Raw genomic sequence first — 10,030 nt, forward strand, 5'->3', positions numbered from 1 at the left:
TTGCACCAAACATAAAGGTTGATAACCACCTTTTCTCATTAACTCTGTCACAGACATTTTAATAACTATCCAAGAAACACAGGAGCTAAAATATTAAAATCCCTGAAAAGATTCTCCTTAACAGCTTGGAACTGAATATCTCTAATCTTGGAGCATGGCAGGCCTGAGCTGGTCCTACTGTAGTATGAAAGCATGACTTAAAGGAGATCTTCTCCTGGCCAAAGTGAGAGGAGTCACTTTCTGCTCATGACTATTTTTGCTGATTAACATTATTATTTCCATCTTATCTTCTCCTCTGTCCCTACTACTTCATTTTGTTCACTTGTTGTGTCTCAGCCTTATGGTGGTCAGATTTCCCAGATTCTGTATGGCATTTTGTGCAGGTTATTTAAATGTCATTGTTTGCAAAAGGCAAATCTCAGTCAACGTCTCTTATCCACACACAACTGAAAAGGGAGGCAGTGATCCTCCACTGAAATTAACAGCCCTGACCAAGGGAGGTGTTTGTGTCAGTGGGCAGAGCATCTCTAGGAAGTTATCCATGGCCACCAGGTCAGTAGAATTACAGATACCAGCTCATGTCACTGGGGCCCTGGTTCTTTGCCACACAGGGCCAGCCAAAATGGGAATCCTATCCTCTGAGCTGGAGCATCAGGCACAAGTGGGAGTAATTTCAGTCATTTGATTTTTATTTGCTTTATTAACTATTGGATCAGTTATGCCCTTGTGATGCTTATATATGTCTGACATACAGAAACATCTTATATGTGGCTGACTACAGAAAGATATAGGCAAGGATGCATCCCCCATGTGAAATTCTGTTTAAAGTGAATATTTTCCCCTTCTGTCTGGCTTTTAACTTTAGAGCTGGACAAGAAGAAATTGTTCTTTTGGCCATGCTTGCCTTCCACGCATATTTACTTTAGAGTCTTAAAGACACTTTAAAAAGGACATTGTGGCAAAATCTGTTTTTAACTGTTGCTTTTTTTTCCCTTTGGTTATCCTTTCCATGCTACATGAGCAGAGTACTACACCAATCACCTACACAATCATGCTAACCATACCTTGAAAGTTTATAGCTGTATCAGACAGAAAGAAAAATGGGCAACACAGTCTAGAAGAAGAAAGGTGTATGGGAGAAGATGCCAAAGATGATTTATTAATCTCATTATTTTATATAAAACAAAGGCTACTCAAAAGCTCTTCTATTTTTTGTGTTTATAAGACAGTTCCAGCAGTGTACTAGGAATATCCCAAATCCCTTATATCTAATAGAGCGTTGCACTCATACTGCACATCCATAGCAGCCCTCACTTTTAAATAAGTGCATGAAGTCAGGAATAGAAATGGATGTCAGTTCTACACACTGGAAGATCTTCAGTGCAGGGACTGACTTGTTAGTGCTCTTCACACGTAAGTGTGCGCACAGCACAGTAGGCACTACTACCAATTAGAGCACATAAGTGGCTGCTGCAATACAAGAGAACCACAGAAAACCATAATAACACTGGGGCAAGGAAGGGTAGTAGGGGAAAGTCAGAAAAATGAAATAAATTACATCTGAGGAAGACAATGGAGGAACAGCATGAGGGTGCTTCACACCGCTTTTTCTGTGCGCCATTTTTGGTGCAGGGAATAAACAATGCCTTATTGTTAGTTCTCATTCTTTTTAAGCAGACTAAATCTCTAAACGGTCAAATTTTGTCACTGTCAAAGAGTTGGAGATTTGCACAGATTTGACATTAAGCAAATAACTTTTATTTCTCATTATCACCATATGCAAAATAATGTATGTATTATAGTTTGGTTTTGCATAGGCTTAATAGCTGTGTGAATATCTGCTGGTGCTATAGTTTTTGCTTCAGTGATTCAGAAATAAAAATGAAAAATGAACAATATAATAATTCTGCATCCTCAGATCCGAGACTTCTCCTCCCTGGTTATACTAATGTCAACAGTTTATGGGCTGGTTAGGCCCGGTTCCGTGACTAATGGGGCAGGGGACGCATGGACCCACTCCCCAGGAAAGGGAAAAATGAAAAAGGGCAGCAGCAACAATCTGAGGAGAAACAAACTAATTCACTAAATAATATATCGGAATGCAAAATAACACACTATAATACAATATAATTACAATTTAAGCTAATAAATCCAATAAAATGAGAAAGAGTGTCCAAAATTAAGGTAGGCTTTACTCTAATGCCGATGGTGAGATAGCTGGGGAGCGAGATGCTGCCGGGGCGGGAGACGGGATGAGAAGTGGCGTCTCGTGATCTGCAAAGAGTTTTATCTTTCCCTCTCAACGGAAATGGTAACAGAGCAGCAAAGTCCCCCGGGAAATGTAGTTCTGCTGAGAACCAGGTATCCGGAACTATCCACAATCCATGGAACTGGAGCATTAACTCTTTAACTCCCAATACACTACATGATGCTATGATGTGGAATACCAATAACCAAAAATCATAAAACCATGACAATTAATTACCCTTCTATTGTATTCTCACATAAGTAGAATGTTTGATAGTCACTGCTGTGCAGACAACTAAGTCTTAAAACACATTCAGTTGCTGAACGTGGCACAGTCCCACTAATAATAATTATAGTACTAATTTCAGAAAAGATCACACGGAAAGCACTAGCCTACAACAACAACGCATTTCATTTCCTAGCATCTTTTTTTCAGTACAAACTGTACTAAATGACTGAAATGAAAGCACTCTGATGAAAGAAAAAGTAAAATAAGAATCCTAGATAGTTTAAATAGAACATGTGAACTACACAAAGGCTGGAAAAACAAATCCAAACCAAACAGCACTGTGTTGAGCAAAATGAATACTGGTTGTTTTACTTTAAATGGCACTCACCTGATCCTTCTGTTTGCTTGGTCTGGCTTTGCAAGTTGCATTAACTGCACATGGTTTCATGTTAGGCTCATTGATCTCTCTTCAAAAATTGTTTTTTTATCATTTACGATTTTTGATGTGATTATTTTACTTCTTTTTTGTTCTGTTTATTGGACTGGGAATGGGAGGAATAGAAGAGAAGTTGGGTTCTGTAACATCTGTTCATAATTTTTTTACATGGGACAAAGATATTTCACTTTTCCCAAATAGAAACAACATGAAAATTTCCAGGTATGAGGAACAGACACAAAGAAAGAAAAAGCTAACAAACTTATGTATTTCTTATCAGTAATTTTTGTGGATTGTATCAGCAACTTGTGCAAGTGAATTGGTATTCACTTGAAGTTTGTCTTCTCAGCAAACTGAGTTGGAAGCTTCAAATCAGCTTTTAAGTACTTGTTACCTGTAAATTTAAAATCAATCCTTTTTCTTCAAGCCACGGTGAGTCTGCATAGTGAGGCTGCAAGGGAAAACATGATGGTGTTTCTTTGAAACTCTGATACTTGAGAAGTGCTAATGGCAAAACTTGAAAGGAAAATTTACATTTTTGACATGGCCTTGCTTTTAGTACAGAACAACACCTAAGGAGAAGAAGAGCTGATTGCACTGAAGTGTTATTGGACAAGTATGAAAAATTCTACTTGAAGAGAAGAAGTGTTTTGTCTGAGATCAAGCTTCATCTATGAGCTAACAGTAGTTTACTAAGCTCTTATTAGAGATTTCTTGACCTGTCTGTATTCGATTCCTACCGACTTTCTCAAATTGTTTAAGAAGCATTTCAAGTTCCAGTAAAATTTATCAGCAGATAGCATAAGTTTACGCAATTCAATTTCACGAGTTTTATGATGTTATCATACATGATCTGTAAAACTCTAATTTGAGACAGAAGAAGATAGAAACAGAATCATAGTGATAACCTGACCCAGCTGAAGGAAAAAAGAGTATTCAAATTTAAAAAGTAATTTTCTCTGACTGCCTTAGTATTTACGTTTGTGTTGTCATTGCCTTGTATACTGCTGCTCTGTGTAACTGTGTAAAAATAGGAAATAAAGTAAGTCATTGTATAAGGAATCTTCCTTTCCTTTTGTGACTCCTATTAAGTAAGTAACTAGAACTGCCTTCTCTTTCCATAGCTCTTTACAAGCTTAGGGAACTAAAGAAGAAGAAATGGCAAAGAAATTACCTCCTCCTCCCCTCAAATTTCAAAGAAACCTACCAGTTGCTAGCAGAAATGCAGGACATATATACAGCTCTATTTATAGTATGTACCAAAACCATGGCATATAAAAATCTTCATCACAATGCAAAACACAATTACCCCTTGGTTTTGAATCCTTTCACAGATGGAATTGAGTGAAAATCTAATACTTCACAGTCCTGTTTTGCTTTCACACAAATACTCTACTTCTTTCCTTTTCACCCTCGTCATGAAAGTATTCATGAAGAAAAGCAATAACAAAACTTCCCCAGACCAAAAAGAAGGGGGGCAGATGGATAAAACCAGTTTCTCTTTATGTGCAACCACACTCACTGCTACTTGCAGAAACACTATGGAAGATGGTTAATCTATCATTGCTTGGTAATGCCAGAGGTAGTTCCCTGCAGGAAAAGTATCTCCTGGTAAAAGTGCGCAATGCCATCAATGATGGTACTAGTTTTAGACATCAAGGAATGATAAACGAAAAGTATATGGAAGTATCATGTGAAAAATTATACAGTGCTTTGGATACAGTCTTACTGCAGGACTAGAGGCTAGCTTTTACCACTAGCAGAGTTCATGTACTACTACGAATGTGTGCTGCAAGGATTTTCTTACTGCCTATGAAACTGAATTCTGAAATAAAAATTAAGAGACAAACCAGCGATTTTTGACATGGCTGTGGTACCACTGACATTTCCAAAAGCATTTTGTGCCCAGTTATGAAAATCTTAGGTAAGCTGCGCATATTTCTGCACTTGATTATATTGCTGAGTCAGCACATTCATTTAAAATAAAAATCCATATCATAACGCTTGTAAGAAAAGATGAGGTTTGAGTACATTTTGATGGGCTATTGATTACAGAGAAATACACATACAGCTAGAAAATGAGATCATAACACCTAATTCTGTTCATTCAACTATTTAGATTCATCTTTGTATTCTGGAGTTGTATTCATAAGTATTTATATTTGTGTTCTGCTGCAGGTATTTTTCTTTAATGACATGTGATCCTTCAAATAATAGTCAATTTTCCTTCAGCAGAAGTAATAATCTGAAAAATTCTCAATATCTTAACCTAAGCCAATACAGGTAAGACCTCTAGAGAAAATACTGAAGAAGCCACAGTGAAATATTAGTCTGGATAATTGGATATTAATCATTATTTTCCCTTCCCCCAGTTCAAGTAATATTTTGAGGAAGTTTACTGGGATTCGATGCAATTACATTCTGGACTGGTTATCAATCAATAGGAATTTCAATGCCCTCCCAGAGGTATGGCCTTCTGAGGTATCTCTCTTTTGAATCTCCTCAGATACATCTCTTAGGGGAAAAAAAATCCTATCTGTAGTTTATCTTGGGCTGCTTGCATAAGGCTGACATGCACTGTAAAAAACACAACAAAATCAACTCCCATATTAAAGCTTTGTATTGCCATATATCTCAGTTTCTCTTTGTCTCCTGAAGAGGCAAATAGAGTCCAACACCCAGCACTGAGAAACATCGTAGCTCAGTATTGCTAATTACAAATATTCCAAATTATGAAAACGTACTTTCCTACTGCCACATTCCTTCATTGTCTTTAAAAGGAAAACACATTTTAGGTATATTAGTAACTTCTTGTTATTTCTATCTTCATTTACACACTGAAATGTATTCTTACTTTCCAGTCTCCTTCCAAACACATGAGGTTTGGAAGTTTTTATTTTTGTAAATAAGATTCTCATATCCATATGATGCAGAAGGTATGACATCAAAGCAAAAGAGTGAAACCATGAAACTGAGTAAAACTGGCAGTCAGTCACAGTACTGTCAATCAAATAGCAGGTGTACTTACAAAATGAAGTAGTGTGATTTCCCACATGGAAATCACATGGGAACTAAAAACGTGTGAACTAAAAAAGTGTGCTGTAATTCTCCGATGCTTTTAGAGATAATATTATAGAATCGTAGAATCACAGAACTATTGGAGTTGAAAGGGACATTTATAGTCCATCTAGTCCAACTCCCCTGCAATGAGCAGGGACACCTACAGCTAGATTGGGGTGCTCAGAGCCCTGTCCAACCTGACCTTGAGTGTCTGCACTATACCACATCACTGGGCAACCTGTACCACTGCCTCACCACCTTTATCGTAAAAAACTTTCCTTATATCCAATCTAAATCTCCCCTGTTTTAGTGTGAAACCATTTCCCCTTGTGCTATCATAATAGACCCTGCTAAAGAGTCTGTCTGATCTGATTGCACCGTTAATGTTGCAGAACCCCTTGCCAAAATGAAAAGAATTCAATGAAAGGAGACAGTACAGGATCACCTATGTGCCCCCTTAGGAAAGGTAAAGCAACATCTCCTTAATCTAGTACCTGATGTTTATAACAATGGAGAAAGCCTCAGTCTTCTGTTTTACCTCAGAGGAAGAAGGTCAAACTCATTTGTTAAAAACTGTCTCCGTAGAGAAGAGGAGACGGTGGGTACTCAGATCACTCTGAAAGTAATGCCTCCCATCTATTTCCACGGAAACTACAACAGACACAAAGAGCACAATAACACTATTTGATAGAGCAAATTCAAGTGATTCTATGTTTATTTGTCTCATGACTAAGTCTTATTCTGACTTCTTATTTAAGATTTTTGTTTGGCTTTAGGCATTATGATTATTAGATATTTTTTATTTCTTGCTTGATGTTACTGATGTTCTACAATTCAAGGAGAAGATGAATGACTTTTACATACAGGTGACACTGACGTCTTCCTCGTATATGTTACTAATAGGAAACAAAATTCTTGAAGTAGTTAAATTGTAGCAAAACTAAAGTTGAAAAGGCAGAGGCTGCATCTTAAGTTTGAGAATTCTTTGTATTTGGCTATATATTGGAAAACATAAGATGTCTTTCAGCATGTAGAGAATGATTTTTACAAATCAGATGAATTATACAAGTACAATGACTGTCTTTGTTTATTTATAAAAGAATCCATGGCTGATACTTATTGAGATTAAAAAAAAAAAAAAGAACAGCAACACAGAAATTTGTCCTGGCAAACACTGGGAATTCTATGCTAAGTTCCTCCCTCCCTCCTGCTTGTGAAGGTGAAATTACCTCCAAAAAATCCTGAGGAAGCTTTGTACTATCTGCTGTTACATTGCCCGAGAAGGCAGAAAGCACAGAGCTAGTTTTCTAGCTAGCAGACAACACCCAGAAGGAAGATATCTCTACTATTAATTCCCTCCATCACTGGCAGACTGTTTCAGGAATGGTACTTTCCTTTCCCTGCACCTTCTTCCTTCCCAGAAGTTCTGAGGCATAGGTGCATGACACTGAGGACCCATGACCCAGACCAGCTGGCCTGGGGACATGGCAATTCTGAACCCATAACTGTTACTCTGGGTTATTTCCCAAATCTTCTGCTTTGATGCTGAAGATATTGAATTTAAGGCCAGACAAACATCTATGCCTGCAGAGAGATGTGATTTCCCATCTTACAGAGCTATTTTTCTGCAGATGGTTGGTAAGCTTTAAGCATGGGAAGGCCGCAGGCCACGAGGGTATCTGTATTAGGTTGCATGCCATGCTCCCTGATTATTTTAGAAATCATTTGGTAAATATATTGCAATTTCACCTGTACTCCCTAGCCCTTATGACTTTTTTTTTTTAATTACACTTTGCTCGTATCCCCTCTGAGCTTATTGACTTTTATCATACCACCTCCTAGTCATCTCTCCTCTAAGCTGTTCTTTGTCTCTCCACCATCATAAACAGCAACATAACAGGGTCATCAGGTTTTGTTCCCTTTTCTTTCCTAAAATTTTCTGATGTGCTCATGTTTTGGTGAACGTGGAACAAGGAGATGTATTTGGAGAACTATCTGTAGCATCTATAAAGTGTCTACAAAATGACTATTTTTCTCGAGAACCTATGATTGTGTATATAATGTTAGAGTCATTTCATTTTACATGTGCTTCACTTTTTTAATACTGACTGCCATTTGACACTTGTTTAAATCACTGTGCTGTTAGATTCCTCTGCTGCTCTAACTCCCTTGAAGTTGATTTTTATATCCTTAGTGAATACTGTCACTTTATTATTCAATTTCTTTTTAGGTCTCCTATGTCTATGTCAAACTTCACAGTTTCTGCACCTGTGCTTGCAAGGGCCACCTAGGTGCAGGATGCCTTGTGGAGGAGACTCCATTTAGGATACCCAAAGGGTAAGGAAACATTTTATTAATTCCACATTGAAGAAATTGTACGGCCCTTTTCTCTGCTTTACCTGAACACTGGCAAAATTAGTTTGGCAAGTTTGTATTTCAAGGGAAGTGAAACACTGCAATCTGCAGAAGTTCTAAATATTCTCGGCAATCTTATGGATTATATGAGGGCTGCTCCGAAAGTAGTGCCTCATATTTTATGATGTTAGACCACAACATCAGAAGCAGAGGTTTGTGGTACAGTACTAGAGGCTGAACCTTTCCACCAGTATTCCATTACATTTTGTTGCCATGTCACAGATGGCAGCAGATGGGCAGTCTGACAAAATGGCGTTTGACATGGAAGTGCATGTGAAGCAAAAGTGTGTCACTGAATTCCTCCATGAAGAAAAAAATGGCACTCACTGACATTCATTGGTGCTTGATGAATGTTTCTGGAGACCAAACAGTGGATGTGACCACAGTGAGCTGGTGAGTGATGTGTTCCAGCAGTGGTGACAATGATGTGACAGACAAACCACATTTCAGATGGCCATGCAGATTTTTATGAACATGGCATGCAGGCTCTCATTCATGGCTGGCAAGAACACGTAGCTAATGGTAGTGACTATGTTGAAAAATAGTGTTTTGTAGCTGAGAATTTGCTCTATCAAATAGTGTTCTTGTGCTCTTTGTACCTGTTGTAGTCCCTGTGGAAATAAATAGGAGGCATCACTTCAGGGTAACCTATGTAGAGTAATTGGGGTTGGAAGAGACTTCTGGAGAACATGTGGAGCTCAGGGCAATCTTCTCACCTATTGAGAAGGTGCCCTGAGCATCTGGCTCACTCCAGTGTCTTGAGCATCTGGCTTGACATCACCAATCACTCAGAAGTACTGATTTTAATAGATGTTTTTTTTTTTTTTTTAATTTTGTGGAGAGTAGATGAAATTCAATGTAAATAAAGTGAAACACATGTAGAAGAAGGTAACTCCAACAACACATATACAATGATAGCTCTGTAAACACCCCAGTACTATGCAGTACTATTTATTGTATTTTATGCACTATTTAATACATAAAACAAGGGGACACAAACTGATTCTGGCTCACTTCCTCTTTAAACATAAACTTTAGAACAGTGTCCATTGTAAATGAGCTAAATAGTACATGAGTCTCTTCTGATGATGCTTTTCAAAAGCACTAAACCCTGGCCAAATTCCAGTCTCTGAAATGTCCGGTAGCTTTCCACTGTAGTACAATGCTAGATGACACTGAGCGTTCAGCAATATTTCAGCAGGGGGAAGAGTGCCTTCACATTTTATAAAGGATCCATTTTGTAACTGCAAGAAAATTTTTGAATGACTAATGTAGTCAGAGGCTTTGCTATATTTAATAACAGTGTTTTTTCATCCTTATTGCACAAACTGGCATGTGTTTACTTACAGACTATCATTTACTATAAAATATGGATATGAGTTGAGTACAAAGAGACAGACACACTCAATCTTTTAAAGAAATAGCTGTACAAAACAGCTGCATCTTCAAAAATGATCAGCAGAATGTTAAATACTATCATGTAACGCAGTGAATATCCAAAGCCAAACATGTACTGGTACTGATTAATAATATCAATCCAGTTAATTCCAAATGAAACTACACTAATTTCAGATGAGACCATTTAAAAAAGAGAAAGTATAGCAGCAGAAACACTGAGAAGCAAGCTCAGCCAGCTTGAATTT

The sequence above is a fragment of the Numida meleagris genome, chromosome 1, assembly GCF_002078875.1.
Source record: "Numida meleagris isolate 19003 breed g44 Domestic line chromosome 1, NumMel1.0, whole genome shotgun sequence".
Classification (NCBI taxonomy): domain Eukaryota; kingdom Metazoa; phylum Chordata; class Aves; order Galliformes; family Numididae; genus Numida; species Numida meleagris.